At 36.9% G+C, this 21,520-nt stretch overlaps 1 protein-coding gene across 4 annotated transcripts in view; it reads right to left on the bottom strand.

The window, feature by feature from the left end:
* The window catches only part of LOC135208521 (uncharacterized), a 298,023-nt gene that overhangs the window by 245,056 nt on the left and 31,447 nt on the right, over positions 1 to 21,520 (bottom strand). The window lies entirely within an intron of this gene.

Genomic DNA, 21,520 nt, shown 5'->3' with positions numbered 1-21,520 from the left:
AGAGAGAGAGAGAGAGAGAGAGAGAGAGAGAGAGAGAGAGAGAGAGAGAACTTCAGACGAAATCGGTTAAAAATTTTTTTTCCCTACTTCATTTTCTATTAATTTTTTAATCTTCCTCCTCTCGCTATTCCCCCCTTTTTCCTCTTCTCTCTCTCCTCTCTCTCTCCCTCTCTCTCTCTCTCTCTCTCTCCTTCTTCCCCCTCCCTACCTCTCTCATTCCTTTGACTTCCTACTCGAAGACGCCCATTCCTACACACGCAACTTCTCCTCTTAGGATGGACTAATAAGTCTTTGAGAAATCCTTGTAACTCCTTGTAACTCTAAAACTCTCTCTCTCTCTCTCTCTCTCTCTCTCTCTCTCTCAAATAAAAATCAATAGCTTCATTAGCATTCCAGTCTATTGACGATTGGGGGGCCCAGTCTTATCAAATTCGTGACCTTCAGGAGGTGAGCAAAATGTCGATAACTGCCTCTTGGTTCCACACAGACAGACAGACAGACGGCCTCCTCGCCAGGAATGTGCAAAAGGTTTAATTAGATGCGAGTGCACAAAGTAACATGAATGCGGAGTAATGAATGAGGGGGGGTGGGGGGAAGAGGGAACACGTAAGCGCACGTCATTCCTGTGCAAATATTGGCCTGGAGGATCACCACATACTTGGAGGGCTGGAGATCTTTTGCTTGCTTGCTGCTTGCTTTGTCAGCTGACGAATTCCGACATTTTTTATTTTTATAATTCCACTAATTCCTCTATTTTATACCTGTATGACAACGAAGAAATAGCTGGACTTATAAGAACAATATATATATATATATAGATAATATATATATATATATATATTATATATATATATATATGTGTGTACAATTATGTTCTATATATATATATATATATATCTATATATATATATATTTTGAACGTTTAAGAAACAACAATAATAATTATTTTTATAATTCCACTATTTTATATTTGTATGACAATGGAAAGAATAAATGGACATTTAAGAAACAACAATAATAATTATTTTTCTTTTAATTCCACTAACGCATTTATATTATACTTGTATGACAATGGAAAAAAATAACTGGACGTTTAAGAAACAACAATAATTATTAGTTTTCCTTTAATTCCACTAACTCCACTATTTTATACTTGTATGACAATGACAAGATAACTGGACGCTCAAGAAACAACAGTAATAATAATTTTCTAATTCCACTATGACAATGAAAAAATAATTGGACGTTTCAGAAACAATAAATATTTCTTTAATTCCACTTATTCCACTACTTTATACTCGTACGACAATGAAAAAAAAAAATAACTTTACATTTAAGAAACAACAATGTTAACACTCAGGTGCGTATCCCCACCACGACAGGAAACGAAACCGTGAAAAAAAAATAAAAAAAAAAAACGCATCCCTTATCATCACACAAGGCAACGTCGACGCCATGACAGCCAGGAAGCACAATACGCCATTGCATAATGAAGATGTCCCCATAAAAAGAAGAAAATGTCACCTGGAATGAAGAGTCCTTCGAAAAATTCCTTACCGGAGAACTCAGCAGCAACACCATCTGGTGGTGGTGGGAGTCTGCACTGTTCCAATTGAGATGCGTGACAAGTTCTTTCGAAATTACTCCAGTGTTCACGACATCGGGCGACATTGGGCCCCATATCGTTATAAGTGCAATTCTGAATTCACGAGAAATAATATTGTCTATATATGTACAATTATATATATATATTATATATATATATATATATATATATATATATATATATATATATATATAAGTTCATATCGATTCTAATTACGAAAGCACCCAGATCGAGGGTGATTTTTGTAAGGTCAGAATCGATATGAACTTATAGCGTCTCTGTTGGCTGATTGGATAGCGTCACTGACTGTCCTGATTTCGTCCCCGTCCACCTAGACGGTGGTTCGATCCCATGGGGGGGACGAAACATTTATTATCAACTTAAAAATTCCACGTTCGGTACATATATGAAAATATATCATTTGGGAGGTAAAGTGAATTTAGATATTAAAGGACATTTGTAGCTTGAATTGATATATAAATGGATCACGGTTCGATGTGATAATTATTCATATAATTTGTATATGTATATATGCATCTATCTGTCTATATACATATATATATATATATATATATGATATATATATATTATATATATATATATATATATATATATAATTGTATATGTATATATGTATCTATCTTGTCTATATATATCATCTATCTGTCTATATATATATATATATATATATATATATATATATAATATATACACATATATAGACAGATAGCAAATACCATATATACATATACCAATATATATATATATATATATATATATTACATACATAATGCTGAAAAAAAACTATTACATGCATTTCCAGATCTGCCATCGATCGCCAAGGAGGTCTAACTGGGGCCGTCGCCGACGATAACACCAAGGTCACATTCATCTACTAGAATATAAACGTGATAGTAGTAGATCGATCAGCTAAAGAACATTCTCCACCACGCGCATGCGCGGTACTACTATTGCCTCGATACACCATGTCCTTAGTTAATCTTACTTATATATATTGCAGGTTGTCTCTGCAGATGTTCTGATAATCTTTTTATTTTATATATATTTTTTCTAACTTGGAAATTTTATCACACTTAGCCATTTAAATCTTTTGAAGATTCACCTCAATTCTGAGCATTTTGAATAATAATAATAAATAATAATAATAATAATAATAATAATAATAATAATAATAATAATAATAATAATAATAATAATAATAATTCATTATTCGTTTCAGATCAAGCATCTAATTCAAGACTGGGGTTTTCCTTCAAGTATCAAATAACACTATCCTTTCTGCGAGAGAGAGAGAGAGAGAGAGAGAGAGAGAGAGAGAGAGAGAGAGAGAGAGAGAGAGAGGATACTCATTAACATAATTATTTCTTTCACTTCACACACTATAATCTCCCTTCAAATATTCACACTCAAACAATGAGTATGCTGGAAAAAAAATATTGAAGTATGCATACACGTACGAAGGTATGAATGCATACTATGGAGATACACGTAAAAAGAAAATACTTGTCTAATTATACAGAATTTTTTGTAAGTATTCATGATTGCATATTATGGACACGCACACAATAAATAACAGTCTTAACACATAAATAAATATATGAATAATGTATTCATGAATACATATTATGGACATGCACACAAAAATAAATACTAGTTAATTATAAAGAAAGAAAGTAATTCAGAACACCAATTCCATAATTTAGTTGGTAATAACCTAATTATACAGAATGATAAAAAAAATCCTAAAAATATGTACGTCCGTATTCATGTATGTATGTATATGTATGTATTCATAAATGCATATTAGGGACATGCACACAAAAATAATAATAGCCTAATTTCAAAGAACGAAAATAATTCGAACACGAATTCCATAATTCATTTGCAGGAGAGAAATGCCCGGGTCTGGCCACCCCCCAAATCACTATAATTGAATTAAATGGTTTGTTAGCATATGTGAAAAGTTATACCGAAAAATTTAAGAGAAAATCATCAACACTGAGTGGATTCTTTCTGTCGCGAAAGAGAGAAAGAGAGAGAGAGAAAACAATGATGGACGCCAAATTTGCCTAAGAGGTTCGGGATGATGATAAGGATATTTCTACTGTATGGAGAGAGAGAGACACAGAGAGAGAGATTCTCTTATATAAATCTTTTAGTAAATACGTAAACAGGTGGAAGAAAAATATGTTCCTGTACCTATTAAGAGATAGAGAGAGAGAAGAGAGAGAGGATGAGAGAGGAGAGAGAGTGAGAGAGATAGAGAGAGAGAGAAAGGAGAAGGAGGAGAATGAGAGGGATAGGAGGCGGGGGGGATGAAGAGGAAAGTAGCGAGAAAGAATGAGAGAGTAGACGAAGAGAGAGAGAGAGAGAGAGAGAGAGAGAGAGAGAGAGAGAGAGAGAGAATTTAACTTTATCATTAATTCGTAAATCGCTTAGCAGATGCGCACTCCCGAGGAGAAAAATATTCCTGCACGTATTGAGAGAGAGAGAGAGAGAGAGAGAGTACGGCACGTGGCATCTACAAACCCAAAGCCACCCAAAGACGAAACAGCGTAGCACAAAGACGCCCTTTCATATTCAAGCAACACTCTCCTCTCTCGAGGCGGAACTTCAAAAGACGCGAAGAGGAAAAAAAATAATAACCAATATTTTTCAAAAAATAAAAAAAAAATAAAAATAAACAAAAATAGAAAAAAAAATTCTTTTGGTCACCTGTTTCTTCTTCACCATCAAGACAATTTAATAGATGAGAGAGAGAGAGAGAGAGAGAGAGAGAGAGACCTTACCTTACCTTACAGTTCGTTCGGGTTGCCCCAGGTCCCTCAGTGTGAGGCGCCTCTAATGTCTACCAGAGTTGCTAGTACATCTTCCGGTATATTTTGCATCTTCCAATCTTGGATGGTCTGGGATGCAGTTTAGATATTTGTCGAGCTTATTCTTAAACACATCTACGCTCACTCCTGATATATTCCTCAGATGAGCTGGCAACGCATTGAATAGACGCTGCATTATCGATGCTGGTGCGTAGTGGATTAATGTTCTGTGTGCTTTCCTTATTTTTCCTGGTATAGTTTTGGGCACTATTAATCTACCTCTGCTTGCTCTTTCTGATATTTTTAGTTCCATGATATTTTCTGTTATTTCCTTCTATCTGTTTTCCATGCCTGAATTATCATGTAGCGTTCATCTGGATTCTCCTTTCTAGACTATATAGTTTTAAGGGGGGAAATTGTAGTCTTTCCCAGTAGTCTAGGCCCTTAACTTCTTCTATTCTAGCTGTAAAGGACCTTTGTACACTCTCTATTTGTGCAATATCCTTTTGATAGTGTGGGTACCATATCATATTGCAATATTCAAGTGGACTACGAACATATGTTTTATAAAGCATAATCATGGGTTCAGCTTTTCTTGTTTTTTTTTGAAGTGCCGTAACAACATTCCCATTTTTTTTTGCTTTTACATTTTGCCAACAGAATGGCTATTTGATCATTGCATAACATGTTCCTATTCATCATCACACCAAGGTCTTTAACTGCTTCCTTATTTGTGATTGTCTCATTATTAGGTCCCCTATATGCATATAGCTTTCCTTCTCTGTCTCCATAATTTATTGATTCAAATTTATCAGAGTTAAATACCATCCTATTTACCTCTGCCCAATCATATACTTTGTTAAGGTCTCTTTGTAGAGGCGTTCCTATCTTCATCACAAGTAATTTCTCTACTTATTCTTGTGTCATCAGCGAAACTACTCACTACCGAATCCTTAACATTACTGTCTATGTCTTCAATCATAATAACAAACAATATTGCAGCTAGCACCGTACCTTGTGGCACACCGGATATTACCTTGCTTTCATCCGATTTCTCATCGTTTGCAATAACTATCTGTTTTCTGTTGTGTAAAAATTCTTTTAACCATCTTCCTACTTTATCTACGATATTGTGTTTTCTAATTTTCTTTGCTAATATATTATGGTCTACTTTGTCAAAAGCTTTTGCAAAGTCTAGATAAACCACATCTGTTTCATTTCCGCTTTTCATATTTTTGAATATGTTCTCACGGTGGACTAACAGTTGGGTTTGTGTACTTTTTCCGGGTACGAAACCGTGTTGTCCTATATTAAACAAATTATTTTTTATTAATGTTTCATAATATTTTTCTTCATTACCCTTTCATACACTTTCATAATATGTGATGTTAGACTCACAGGCCTATAATTACTGTTGCCCCCTCTAGTCCCCTTGATCCACTTTTGAAAGTAGGGTGATATATGCTAATTGTGCTCATCATAAATCTTGCCTGTATCTACACCTTTGTCTTATTAATATTGCAAGTGGCTTTGCGATAGAATGAACTACTTTCTTTAACAAAATAGCAGGGACTCCATCCGGCCCTGCAGCAGCTCCATTTTTAATTTCATTAATTGCCTGCACAATATCAGCTTCATTAATTTCTATGTCAGCTAAATATTCACTATTTTCGTCCCTTACTTCTATATCATTATCTTCATTATCTATTCTAGGGTGAATTCTCTCTTATATCGTTCTGCCAGTATGTTGCAAATTTCCTTTTTTTCATTCGTTAATCTCCCTTCAATTCTCAGAGGGCCTATTTCTATTCTTCTTTTATTCATCTTCTTCGCATATGAGTATAATAGTTTGGGGTTTTGCTGATTATTTAATAGAGAGAGAGAGAGAGAGAGAGAGAGAGAGAGAGACATCAATCAATCCATGATTCCGCTTGTCTACCTCCATATCATCACATCAAAAATTCTATATATATATATATATATATATATATATATATATATATATATATATATATATCTATATATGTACATATAATACCGAGCAGAGAGAGAGAGAGAGAGAGAGAGAGAGGAGAGAGAGAGAGAGAAGAGAGAGAGAGAGAGAGAGAGACATCAATCAATCCATGATTCCGCTTGTCTACCTCCATATCATCACATCAAAAATTCTATATATATATATTATATATATATATATATATATATATATATATATATATGTATATATATATGTGTGTGTGTGTGTGTGTACATATATATCATACCGAGCAGAGAGAGAGAGAGAGAGAGAGAGAGAGAGAGAGAGAGAGAGAGAGAGAGAGACCTAGTATTGGACATTTTCTCAATTTGTAAACCGTTTCCCCAACATAATAATTCATCTGTGGCGTTACGCAAATAAACACTTATTTCTGCACTGTACCACAGACGCATTGGATGGAAACGAAATATAAAAGATATAATTTTTATTCATAAAAACAAAATATATCCGAACACCCTAAATTTTTTTTTTTCAGTAAACCTCGACGAATCTCCAATGCGTTCTGTAAACAGCGCTTCCATGCATGAGCACTTCCTGTTCGCCTGCTACCGGAAGACCAAAGCAAACATTGAATACAGCCGCTGGAACATGGCATTCAAAAAGAGAGAGAGAGAGTGAGAGGGAAGAAAAAATGATGATGATGAAGACATCAAAGCGCTCCATTCAAAAGCGAATCATCTGGAGTTGCTATTACTCTTATTTAATGGCGTTTTTAGTTTGTTTGTCTGTCCGTCCGCACATTCTACAGCAGCGAAACTGGAATGCGATTTCCAGTGAGCACTACAGCCACGAAACTGGAATCCAAGGTAATACCTCTCTACTGCGAATGTGAGGTTACACTTGTATGTCAGTCCGCCTTAAAATCATAAAAACTACTGAGGCCAGAGGGCTGCAATTTGATACGTTGACCATCCACCCTACAATCGTCAAACATACCAAATTGCAGCCCTCTAGCCTCAGTAGCTTTCATTTTCTTTAAGGTTGAAGTCAGCCATAACCGCTCTTCGGACAACGCAAAACAACCCAAGCCACCACAGTCGGCTAAGAGTTTCACGGGCCCGCGGTTCACACAGCACTACAGAGACCACAAAAAGACAAGATCTATTTTCGGCGGGCTTGATTCTGCACTGAGAAAACCTGCTTGCGCCGAAGAAACTTTCTACTTGTTTATCTTTGCTCTGTCCTTCTTTCACGGAAGACTACGTAACTAAACAGTGTCACGATGGGAACCTTTTCGTAAAGCGAGTTACACACGATCGTTGAGCCGTGTTATTGAAGATGTTGCTTTGTTGCAACAAGAGAGAGAGAGAGAGAGAGAGAGAGAGAGAGAGAGAGAGAGAGAGAGAGAGAGATTCTCTGGCTGGCTTCAACGAGGGAAACAAAGAAAAAGTGATTCTCTGGCTATAACGAAAAGTAGGCTGGTAATGGCGAATTGCAATCAAGAGAGAGAGAGAGAGAGAGAGAGAGAGAAAACAATATCATGACAGCCAAAAACCCCATTCCCCAAACCACCATTATTTGCCTACAAACTGTATATATATATATATATATATATATATATATATATATATATATATATATATATATATATATATATATATATATATATATGAAGCCATAAACGCAACGCGTTGGTCCCATAAATTGAGGGCCACGTCTCTATTCCCAGCCTGAAATCCCTCCATACCACAGCGCCCCATTCCTGTGCAGTAACGACCACTAAAACGGGTAAATTAAGTGTACTATATACATAACTATTCTAGAATAAGTATATATACATATATAACTATTCTAGAACAACTGGTAAAAATGTTCTGTTACAACAGAATTCCATCTAATAAAAGGAGCCCATGAAAATGCCGAAATAAGGAGAGAAAATACTATATTTCAGAGAATGCTGTCTCTCTCTTCAGGTAGATGAATTATAGGCTCCTTTTTATAAGATTCTAGAATAAATGTATGTAAGTGTATATACAATTGAAAGCGAGTATGCACACAAGCAAATATAACTGTATGTTTCGACAGATATGAATGTCTTCAACCACAATATTAAACTGCCACTAATATTCTTTAAAAACCCAGCGGAGTAAATAGCCATACCTCATGGTAAAAATCACCTCTGTCGATCAAATTGCCGTTACATCAAACAAAAACTGGATAACTAATGAGCTTTCCAGGTATATAAACACAGTTTTAAATCTTTTTCGTCAAAAGTCCAGAATCTCGCCGAGGAGCCAGGTACGTCACAATGGGCAATTATTGACTCCTTCGTATTTCTTTGACAAGAGCAAACAAAATTAACGTTGATTCCAACACTCCCTGCCGCCCTCCCCCACCCCCCCACCCCCTCCCCCAGGGGGTACCGCACGAAATGGCTGGGACGTCTAGGTTTTCCATCCGCCCTTTTCTGAGACAATCAAGTCATTCCTGATGAGAAAGAAAGAAAAAACAATGACAAAGGCGACCCAAACTGACCAAGCGGAACATGAGGGAGCAGAATCAAAGAAAAATATGACCTTGTAGGGAACCATAGGCTGGCAACTAGGCTTGTGCCGGTGTCCTGAATTTCCCACGAATACCAAGTTCTACGGTTACCAGTTACGAAAAAGAGAGAGAGAGAGAGAGAGAGAGAGAGAGAGAGATAGAGAGAGAGAGAGAGAGAGAGAGAGAGAGAGAGAGAGAGAAGCTCTCTGCAACACCTGGTGATCTGTAGCTTATTTCTCTTTCGATAAGGGTTCAGCATCAAATTCTCTATGATTTACTAAAAGATGAATACCTATATACTGAATATATTATTTTCCAATCAATAACATGTATGCACAGTAGTAAAAGTAATTTTTTATATAACAATGACATCGCACATTGAGACGAGGATAACAAAACACTTTTTTAATGCAAAGAAGGTGGAACTATGCCGTCCATAGTATACATACATACATACAAATATATATATATATATATATATATATATATATATATATATATATATATACATATATATATGTATATATATATGTATATATAGTATATATATATATATATATATATATATATATATATATATATATATATATATATATAAAGTTATCACCGGAGGTCATTATATTCAATACAAGAAAAGCTTTTTCCTCTGACCCGCAGCAGGACCCCGTCCTAAAAATGGGCCATTGCAAAACGCCCGGCCCATACCCACCCACGGCCGACCCGTAACTGACATCCGGCATAATTCAACTAATCACCTAAACGGGGCCATGATCGCCTAGTGGGCGGCCCTTTTCCTCCCTAAAACATATGGTTTTCGCTTTCAATTATCGGACAGGACTGCAGTAATGGACTGGACATCCCGCTGTTAATCAGCAGCGGATGACAGCCCTTGGTTAATGAGCGATATTCCATTACAGAATGATACAGAATTCGAGAGAATCCAGCGATGACAGACTGGCGGAAACTATACATCTATTACTATCATTATTATTACTATTGGTAGAAGACCCTCTTTCAGGGAAATATTGAAGAGAATGGTAGAATTAAGCGAGTTAATTTTCTGTACTTTTTTTATTCTATTTTTCTTACAATTCGCCTCTCAGGCTCAGCGATGTTTCTGAGTAACTGGCCAATATTCATATTGGGAATTTCTAAAAATTATCAAAATGCTGAAGGCGATCCTTTATTTTATCAAAACAGGGTGTCAGGTCCAGGTCAAGCAGGGGTCATAATTATTATTATTATTATTATTTTTTTTTTTTTTTTTTTTTTTTTTGCTCTATCAGTCCTCCAATTCGACTGGGTGGTATTTATAGTGTGGGGTTCCGGGTTGCATCCTGCCTCCTTAGGAGTCCATCACTCTTCTTACTATGTGTGCCGTTTCTAGGATCACACTCTTCTGCATGAGTCCTGGAGCTACTTCAGCCTCTAGTTTTTCTAGATTCCTTTTCAGGGATCTTGGGATCGTGCCTAGTGCTCCTATGATTATGGGTACGATTTCCACTGGCATATCCCATATCCTTCTTATTTCTATTTTCAGATCTTGATACTTATCCAATTTTTCCCTCTCTTTCTCTTCACCTCTGGTGTCCCATGGTATTGCGACATCAATGAGTGATACTTTCTTCTTGACTTTGTCAATCAACGTCACGTCTGGTCTGTTTGCACGTATCACCCTATCCGTTCTGATACCATAGTCCCAAGATCTTTGCCTGATCGTTTTCTATCACTCCTTCAGGTTGGTGCTCGTACACTTATTACTGCAAGGTAGCTGATGTTTCTTGCACAGGCTCCAGTGGAGGGCTTTTGCTACTGAATCATGCCTCTTTTTGTACTGGTTCTGTGCAAGTGCGGGCATTCACTTGCTATGTGGTTTATGGTTTCACTTTTTCGTATTGCACTTCCTACATATGGGAGAGATGTTATTTCCGTCTATCGTACTTTGAACATATCTGGTTCTTAGGGCCTGATCTTGTGCCGCTGTTATCATTCCTTCAGTTTCCTTCTTTAGCTCTCCCCTCTGTAACCATTGCCAATTGTCATCGCTGGCTAGTTTCTTTAGTCTGTCTCATGTATTGTCCGTGCATTGGTTTGTTGTGTGTCAGTCCTCTGTTCTTTCTGTCTTTCTCCTGTCTCTGTATATTTCTGGGTCTTCGTCTGCTTTTATTAGTCCTTCTTCCCATGCACTCTTTAGCCACTCGTCTTCACTGGTTTTCAGATATTGCCCCAGTGCTCTGTTTTCGATGTTGACGCAGTCCTCTATACTTAGTAGTCCTCTCCCTCCTTCCTTTCGTGTTATGTATAGTCTGTCCGTATTTGCTCTTGGGTATTATTATTATTATTATTATTATTATTATTATTATTATTATTATTATTATTATTAATGAAGAAGATGAGCCCTATCAATATGGAACAAGCCCACCAGCTTGAAATTCCAGCTTCCACAGCTGGAAGTCGGATCACGCCTTGTCAAGTGTTACCTTAATACTCCAGTGCGTTAACCACCTCATTCTAAAGGACCAGAAATGATAACGAGCCATCCACTCAGATAAAGATGGACTAGAATGTCCATATGGTGGAGATACATACCTCACATTTCTTTTTCTTTTTTTTATTTTTTGCTTTTGCCCTGACATATGAACACAGAATTCGATACCTACTATTTCAAAGACTGCGACACATCAAAGGAATTAGACTATAGCTGGGTCATGACACTTGCTACGCTTTTATAATAATAATAATAATAATAATAATAAATAATAATAATAATAATATCCTTTATTTCAGCTCAGGGCCATATACATAGAATATACAAAATACAGACAGTTACATACGCAATCTAGATACACGAGACATGATAAAAAAAATGAATAATCGGCATTTATCCACAAAATAGCTGAGGTAGTATAAAAGATAGTAATCATAATACTGGTAATAACAGTAATGATATTAGTGAAAAAATGCATTGAGAGTTATAACAGTTAGTGCACAGATTATATAACTTAAATTTCAACTAGAGACCTCAGGTGGTTACAGTAGTCAGGTCAAGAGGGCTAAATACGAAAATTGAATGTAAAAAAACTCGTAAGCAACTCTTCGCAGAGACGCAAATTCCACGCCTAAAGGGTCAAGAGTTGCCTCAAACTGTAGTTCGACGACTTCTCAACAGACTTCAAAAGCTTAATGAGATCCCAAAACAAAAGGTTATAATGCCACACGAAAGAGGATTCAAATCGCAGAACTTTGAGATGGGCCACGACCTTACGCCTAAGCGTTCCTGTAAGAGGCTACAAGACGCCAGCCAAATCTCTAAAAGAAAAGTAATCAGTAGAAATTGAAAACCCTCTCTCTCTCTCTCACTCTCTCATATACAGGGTGTCCATAAAGTCACAGTACCATTATAAGTATTTATTGCTCACAAACCATATAACATACAGTAATGCAGTTTTTTTTTTGTAGAATGAAGTATTCTGAATGTTAACTTGAGAAATATAGAACAATCTACAAAAAACTGCATTATTCTATGTTGTATGGTTTCTGAGCAATAAATGCTTGTAATGGTACTGGGACTTTATGGACACTATATATATATATATACTGGGACTTTATGTACACTACACACACACACACACATATATATATATATATATCTATCTATATATATATGTATATATATATATATATATATATATATATATAGTATATATATATATAATATATATATATACATATATATCTATATCTATATCTATATATATCTATATATATATATATATATACTATATATATATATATATACTATATATATATATATATATATATATATATATATTATATATATATATATATATATATATATATATATCTATATATATATATATATATATATATATATATATATATATATATATATATTATATATATATATATATATATATATATATATATATATATCTATATAAGTGGATGGCTGCTAACCCCACGTGCTGTTCATAGGTTTCCATGCCAACAACGCATGCTATTTTTAAAGAGAGGTCACCAACCCATGAAAGACCCGAACCAACCAATGTTGCGTGTACCAGCTGACCGGACAACCAACCCAACAGTATGACGATAACGCGCGGGTATGTGTAAGCGTGAAAACTAACGTAATAGAATCAGAATCACACGGCAAACAAACATATTCGCGCTATGGCCACTCTCATCAATGGTAATGGCCACAATTAAATTTGGTAACTCAATCTACGGTGTGGAATTCCCAGGTTTCATTTTTAAAAATTAAAATGAAGAGTTGAAATTGTTGAAAATTGTTTTGTTGCGTGATAGCTTCTACATCGATTCGTGTAACCTTCACAGATTTTAACCACATAGAAGGGATTGCCTGATGAATGATTATACAAACATTCGTCAAGATCTGTCCGACTGCTTCCTAGTTATTTTGCTAAAGCACAAACCTAACACACACACACACACACACACACATAGAGGTGGCAACATCCACCACACACATTGCTCAACATTTTAATTAGCCAAATCAAAGCACTTCATGAGGGGAAATGATAGTCTGTCCCAGAGGTCTTCTTCTTGATGATCTGAATTTAAATTAGCCAAATCAAAGCACAAATTAATGTGAAGAAATGAGTCTTTGATAGAGGTCTTCTTCTTGATGATCTAAATTTAAATTAGCCAAACCAAAGCACTTCATGAGGAGAAATGATAGTCTGCCCCAGAGGTCTTCTTCTTGATGATCTGAAACTGACGATCATCAAATAGTCAATCACAGAAATCAATTCGCTAACCCACCTACACTTAATGAGTGGTTACCAACGGCTGCCTTCGGTTTACTCGTTTTCACCGAGATTCGATTAATTTCAGAACACCTGCTATCCTCTCAAGTCATCATTCTTTTAACATGCCACACTGCCGACTGCAGACTGACAGCCTTGAACTTTTTACGGTGGAATGTGTAACATGTGATGATTTCCAGTTTACACTTTACTTTACGGGGAACATTGCGAGACAAATTTTAATGTTTTATTTATCAAAAGGCCACGATACCGATGCTATCGCCCAATTTCTGCTTCTTAATTTTTGAAAAATAATTGCCATAGCCACTCCAAAACTTACCATACATATTTATACATTATATACCATATAAGTATAGGATATTTATGATTTATTCATTACAATGAAAATTTAAAAAATAAATAATGTGCATGTTAAACAGCACAGAAAAATCATTTCTAATAAAATATAGTTCATTCATATTTACCCTATAAGTATAGGATATTTGTGATTTATTCATTAGGATGAAACTGTAAAAAATATATAATGTGTATGTTAAACAGTACAGAAAAATTATTTCCAATAAAATATAGATCATTCATATATACCATATAAGTATATAAAGGATATTTGTGATTTATTCATTACAATAAAACTGTAAAATAATAAATAATGTGTATGTTAAAGAGTACAGAATAACCATTTATAATATAGATATCGATTTTATTTTTCTTTGGTGAAACAAAGTTATATTTGACTGCAGATTTTAGCGTGTGCCCCGTGTAAGCAGGAGGTGGGATCACGCCTCTGTTTGTGTATCATACTACTTCAATGTCCATTGCCATAACTAGATATTTAAAGAATGTCAAGTATGACTTTTTTGTATTAAGTTCTTCAGTATTTAAGGCTTCAATTTATATTTTATGAATCGCTTTCAAAAAAAAACACTAGCAGGAGCCTGCTTTCATGCAAAGAGCTAAAGTTTTGTCAAGCCGTGACCTTATGTAAGGTCATTTATGGCTCTTGTGCTGATTATAAGTTGTAAAGTATTAAGTCTTTTATTTACTTTTTTATGAAATGGCTTCAGGCAAAGGTAGAAATAGGCTGCCTTAAAGTAAAGGGTTAAATGGTTTAATCCGTGACAATATATATATATATATATATATATATATATATATATATATATATATATATATATATATATATATATATATATATACATACATAAAGTCATTAAAAAAAACCCGGTTAGTGCAGAATGACACATAGCCAACAAGCTCTGGTAAGTAACCTTCATGACTGACATTTACCGTGGGGGGGTCGGGGGTGTGTGGGGCGACATTTCACAAGGTCAAACTTAAATAATCTGACTTTTCAATGAGCCATCCTTCACAACGCAATCAAAGAAAAGCTGCAATTGGAGGACGACAAAGGAGTCACAGTGAGGTCCTTGGAGTCAAGGAATGATTGGGATAATATGACAATATATATAGGGTGTCCATAAAGTCCCTGTACCATTAGGTGTATTTATGGCTTGTAATAGAACTGGGACTTTATGGACACCCTGTATAATGTACCTGACACAATACAAAAATGACAGAGCGGACGCGTCTCATTCTTTATAATATAAGCAGCACCTGTCACTTGACTGACTAAAATCAGATAACCATTAAAAATACATAAAAATATCATTAAAATAAAATATGTCCATCGTAAGGGTCTAAGAACGCTCGTGAAATAAAGTAGCTATGACTAAACCCGAGTAATTGTTTGCCTGGTGTTTGCATGGAACCATTAGGGTTATTCAGCAACGGGACCAACGGCTTTACAAGTGACTTCCAAACCACGTCGAGAGAGTGAACTTCTATCACCAAAAATACACATCTCTGACCCCTCAGTGGAATGCCCGAGAACCGAACTCGCTGCCACCGAGGTGGCAAGCAAAGACCATACCAACCACGCCACTGAGGCGCTTTAAACCCGAGTAATGGGGAGAGCGAAAAGCCATACGAACGAAATATAGACTCCAGACCGACAAAACACCTGCAGGAAGAATCTAATGTCACGAAACTGAACAGGTGAGGAGAAATAAAAAAAAAAAATAATAATAAAAAAAATTGAACAAATATAAAAATGCCTACTTTGCGTTTCCTTGCCGCACTGTCAACATTCGGCAAAGCAGCCGGTCGACAGCTTGAACGTTATGTTACCCCAAGGTTTAGCCATGGCCTTGGGGACCCTCACACCGAAAATAGAGAGAGAGAGAGAGAGAGAGAGAGAGAGAGAGAGAGAGAGAGAGAGAGAGAATATGGTCAAGAACTCCCTATTCGCGTGTGCGGTTGTACACAATGATCGCTGTCCATATCCACAAAATGGGAGTATCTATGCAATGAGAGAGAGAGAGAGAGAGAGAGAGAGAGAGAGAGAGAGAGAGAGAGAGAGAGAATATAGTTCAGACCTTCCTGTTCACTGGTGCAGTTGTATACAATGACTGCTGTCCTATACAATGAATGTTGTCCGTATCTACAAAATGGGAGAACCTATGCAATGAGAGAGAGAGAGAGAGAGAGAGAGAGAGAGAGAGCTGACACCGTCAGCCATGAGCCTTCTTTGGTTGGGGGGGGGGGGGGGTGGGGGGGGGGGCATGAATCATTCACCAAGGCGGAGGGGGACGTTCCCCCGCCACCGAAAATCCTCACCGACACCGAACGCCCAACTAGTGAGCGACCCAATAAACTACTTGGGGAGTTGGGAAAGAAGAGGGCGGGGTGGGGGAGGGGGGGGGGGGGAGGGGCGCTTTCTAACCTTCAACCACACACACACACACACACGCGGATATCGACCGACATACTCAACCGGTGGCTCTCATCCACTTCAATGCCATCTCATCCAGAGACGAGGAGCCAGCGTGTCTGTCCAATCATAATTATTTCACTCTTCCGATAGGCTCGAGCAGCGGCCATCTCACCTATCAAGGTGCTCATGAAGAAGAAGTAGAAGTCTTCTGCTTCTGTCCTAGTGTCAAAAAGGTCTGGGACTGTCTATTATATACAACGATATGAGGGCTAATATGTAAAAGTATTATTGTTTTTATCAATAGTAATCGTAGTAGTTACAATAATAATAATAATAATAATAATAATAATAATAATAATAATAATAATAGAAATAGTAATAATAATAACAACAACAACAATAATAATTAATAATAATAATAATAATAATAATAATAATAATAATAATAATAATAATAATAATAATACTAATAATGAGAATGAAAACCCACATTAGTGTTAAAAATACTTACGTACAATATTAATTAAAAATGTACAAAGGTATTTATAACAAAAGTATTATTATTATTATCAATAGCAATCGTAGTACCTGCAATAATAATAATAATAATAATAATATGTATTTTGGTAGAAGACCCTCTTTTAGGCAAATACTGTTAAAAAGAATGGCAGAATTTTATATATTGTTTTTTCTATTTTCCTTACAATTCGCTTCTCAGGCTCAGCGATGTTTCTGAGTAACTGATCAATATTCATATTGGGAATTTTCAAAAATCATAAATGCTGAAGGTAATCTTTTATTGGAAAAGGATATCAGGTCCAGGTCAAGCAGGGGTCGTCGTCAGTGCTGGTATTATTCCGTAGGCGTAGTTCAGTTCGGGGCCGGAGAGCAGCGAACGACCCCCCGACAATACCAGATAATCAGGAGCCCCCACGGGATGACAGGATTCCTGCTACGGACGGAATTCCTGTCGTTCATCCCCAGGCACACTACTGTGGCGCTCGCACGAGAGAATCCCCGAGACCTTCGAGGCCAGATCCACGACTTCGTCCAATGAGAATGCAACTCTAGGTCCGAGCCGCTATAAATACCGCCCCACAGACTTTCTTGCTACAGTCTCTTCAAACGACTCGTCCGAGGATGACCTGCGAGAAGGTCGAAACGTTACGTAATACCAGATATACCAGCTATACCAGCACCAATACCAGCCCTTAAATCGAAAGACGAACCCGCCCCGAAACTGAACTACGCCTACGGAATAATACCAAGCACTGACGAACGACCCCTGCTTGACCTGGACCTGATATCCTTTTCCAATAAAAGATTACCTTCAGCATTTATGATTTTTGAAAATTCCCAATATGAATATTGGTCAGTTACTCAGAAACATCGCTGAGCCTGAGAAGCGAATTGTAAGGAAAATAGAAAAAACAATATATAAAATCAACTCGCTTAATTCTGCCATTCTTTTTAACAGAATAATAATATTAATAATAATAATAAGAATAATAATGAGAATGAAAACCCACAGTAGTGTTAAAAAATTTTATGTACAGAATTAATTAAAAATGTACATAAGTATTTTCAACTAAAGTATTATTATTGTTAATAATAGTAATTTTAGTAGCTACAATAATAATGAGAATGAAAAGCCACAGTGGTGTTAAAAGTATTTATGTACAGAATTCATTTAAAAAGTACAAAAGTATTTTTAACACTGCTATGGATCTCATTCTCGATATTGCAGCCTCGATGCAGGGTTGCCTTGCTTCAATATTTGTGTTCTTTGTTATCACAGTCACCCAATTCGACTGGATGGTATTTACAGTGTGGGGTTCCGGGTTGCATCCTGCCTCCTTAGAAGGAGTCCATCACTCTTCTCACAAGGTGCGCTATTTCTGGTAGCACACTCTTCTCCGCAAGTCCTGGAGCTATACTTCGGCCTCCTCTAGTTTCCCCAGGTTCCTCTTCGGCGATCTTGGGCTCGTGCCTATAGTGTCCCTATGATGATGGGTACAATTTCCACTGGCATATCCCATATCCTTCTCATTTCTTGGTACTTATCATTTTTTTTCTTTCTTTCTCCTGTACTCTGGTGTCCCGTGGTATTGCTACGTCGGGAATCCCTTCTCACCCCTACCCCCTTCGGAGGGGTGGGGGGAGGTAGGATGAAACCCCATTATGAACCATCTTGGGAATCCCCACCATAACCCTGCCAAGTTGCATGCCCATCTGACCAGCCGTTTGGCCGTGTTGAATGACAGATGGACAGACAGACAGACATTGCGCCCATTATAGTAAGATTATTATTATTATTACTATAGCTATTATTATTATTATTATTATTATTGTTATCATTATCATATTCGTCCATCACTCTTTAATACTCGCATCAAAATCGAATGACATCACGGTATAGACTAGAGCCGTCCGAAACTAATCCAGCAAGTAGGCAAAGCCACCAAAGCGCTGAATGGGGAAGGGGGTTGAAAAGGGGGTGGGGGGAGGGGAGGGAATTAAATATTCAAAAGAGAAAGCCCGAGGAGCAAGAGGCTGCAACAGAAAAGGGTCGGGATGAGTCCTTTCTCAATGACCATTCAGGAGAGGCTGCTCTGCGGAGAACTAGTTCTCTATAGCAAACTTCAAAATTAATGTTCTTGCCTTGGGCTACCGTTGGCCGACCGAACCTCTCCCTCCCCCCTTCTCTCTCTCTCTCTCTCTCTCTCTCTCTCTCTCTCTCTCTCTCTCTCTCTCTCTCTCACAAGACATACAATGCCATGCAGATTGGAAACCATTCAGTTGCTGATGTATGATACATTTCTCTCTCTCTCTCTCTCTCTCTCTCTCTCTCTCTCTCTCTCTCTCTCACACACACAAACACACCACACACACACACACAAATAAAATATACAATGCCCTACAGATTGGAAACCATTCAGTTGCTGATGTATGATAAATTTCAATTTCTCTCTCTCTCTCAAGTTTAAAAGAAGGCTAGACAGAGTAATTAGGACACTGTGAATGAACAGTAAAACCTGCTCCTACACATAAGTGAGCACACGATATCTCCTCGGATGGACTAACCAACAAGTCTTTGGGACATCCTAATCCTTGCAACTCTCTCAAACAGATTGTAAACCATTCAGTTGCTGATGTATGATACATTTCTCTCTCTCTCTCTCTCTCTCTCTCTCTCTCTCTCTCTCCACTGACTGTAAAATCTGTCGATTCTAGTGGCCAAGACCTCAGGAATCACCCGAAGGACTCGACATATACGTCGACGTTACGGAAGGATCGATACTGGATGTCTTACGTTATACTACCTAACACTAACTGTAGTAGATTCACATCAACCGTGCATTTGACGTCTAGGCCCGTTCCTTACGACGCTCCTGATTGGCTGTTGATAAGCTAATCACAGGGCTGAGAGTTTCCAACCCTGTGATTGGCTTATCAACAGCCAATCAGGAGCGTAGTAAGGGACTGGCCAACACATCAAATGCACGGCTGATGTGAATCTACTGTATTAATACGTGGCTTGGACGGAGACCGTTCTTGTTAAATATTTGGTAGCCATTAACACCAGCGTGCTATTTTTTCCTAAGAACTTTAATTAGCTCTGCCTAATGACGCCCCCTCCACTTTTAAAGTAAATAGACTTAGCCTGGAAAATAAGAAAAACTCGCTGGAGCTTTGAACCGTAAGTGAATTTATTTATTTATTTACATTTTTTTTTTTTTTTTTTTGCCCTTCACCATACACGTTTTTTTAACGAAGAAATTTAAACGTAAACAAAAAAAATACATTTTTTTTTCTGGGTGGGATCAAGACGCTAGGTTCAGCCAATCTACTACAAATGGCTAAAACAAAATATTCCTTAGACCTCCTACCCTTATATATAATCACCTTTTCTTTTCGCAGAGAAAAAAAAAGATTAGAAAAAGACAACAGGTGCGAGACGATTCTGTCTTGGATGTGTGTTTGTTTGTTTGTTTGTAAAGTGTTTTTACGTTGCATGGAACCAGTGGTTATTCAGCAACGGGACCGACGGCTTTACGTGACTTCCTGTTACGCCTTTCAACCCATCTTGCTGTCAATTTCTATTTCAGCGCTGAATGACCTCATAGGTTCCAGCGCTTGCGCTGAGTGACCTGAAAGCCCATGCGAGAACAGACACATGGAGAGAACACCGTAATTTTTCTTTTCTTTTAAGACACAGAGTACATACGTACGTTCTGTGAAGTATACATAAGCAAGCATACATACATAAAATTCATATTCTGTACAAAACTAACTCTCCAGAAAACCTAGAGAATTGATAGCAAAAGCAAAATTTTCTATTAAATCTATCACACACAAACACACATACAAACACACACACATACACATACAAACACAAACACACAGATATATATATATATATATATATATATATATATATATATATATATATTTGCATTAAGCTACAAATGTCCTTTAATACCCAATCAGCTCTACCTCGAAAATAATATATTTTTAAAATGTATGTTAACCGAACGGGAATTTTTAGTTGATAATAAGTAGTAACTAAAAAATTCCCCTTCCTTTGTCTTATCTGAGGAGAGTGTCACTTTCTCTCCAATGTCGGGCGGTTGGACCCATCATTACACGCACAAACACATGCAGATATCTGGACACACCTTAAAAATCACATAGCAACCGCGAGCTTCACCGGCCTCACATTGCATGGTCATCAATTCAAACAGTTCTTTCATTTCAGCAACCTTCGAGGAAGGCTTGTCACTAGGCCCTCTCTTGTCTCTAAGCGAAGAAAGCTGAGGTTTAAAATTCACCGACACACTTGCTTCCTCCTTCAATATGGCTCGGCCACCTATATCCGTTGTGCACTCCTGTCGCACACCACATCAGGAATTGGTGTACAATGGTCATAATGTTTGCAGATAGCCCCCATAACACATATTTCGACTATCACTATGG

Source organism: Macrobrachium nipponense, chromosome 35, assembly GCF_015104395.2.
Source record: "Macrobrachium nipponense isolate FS-2020 chromosome 35, ASM1510439v2, whole genome shotgun sequence".
Taxonomy (NCBI): domain Eukaryota; kingdom Metazoa; phylum Arthropoda; class Malacostraca; order Decapoda; family Palaemonidae; genus Macrobrachium; species Macrobrachium nipponense.
Note: the sequence above shows the minus strand (reverse complement) of the source record. Positions and strands in the feature narration are given on the sequence as shown.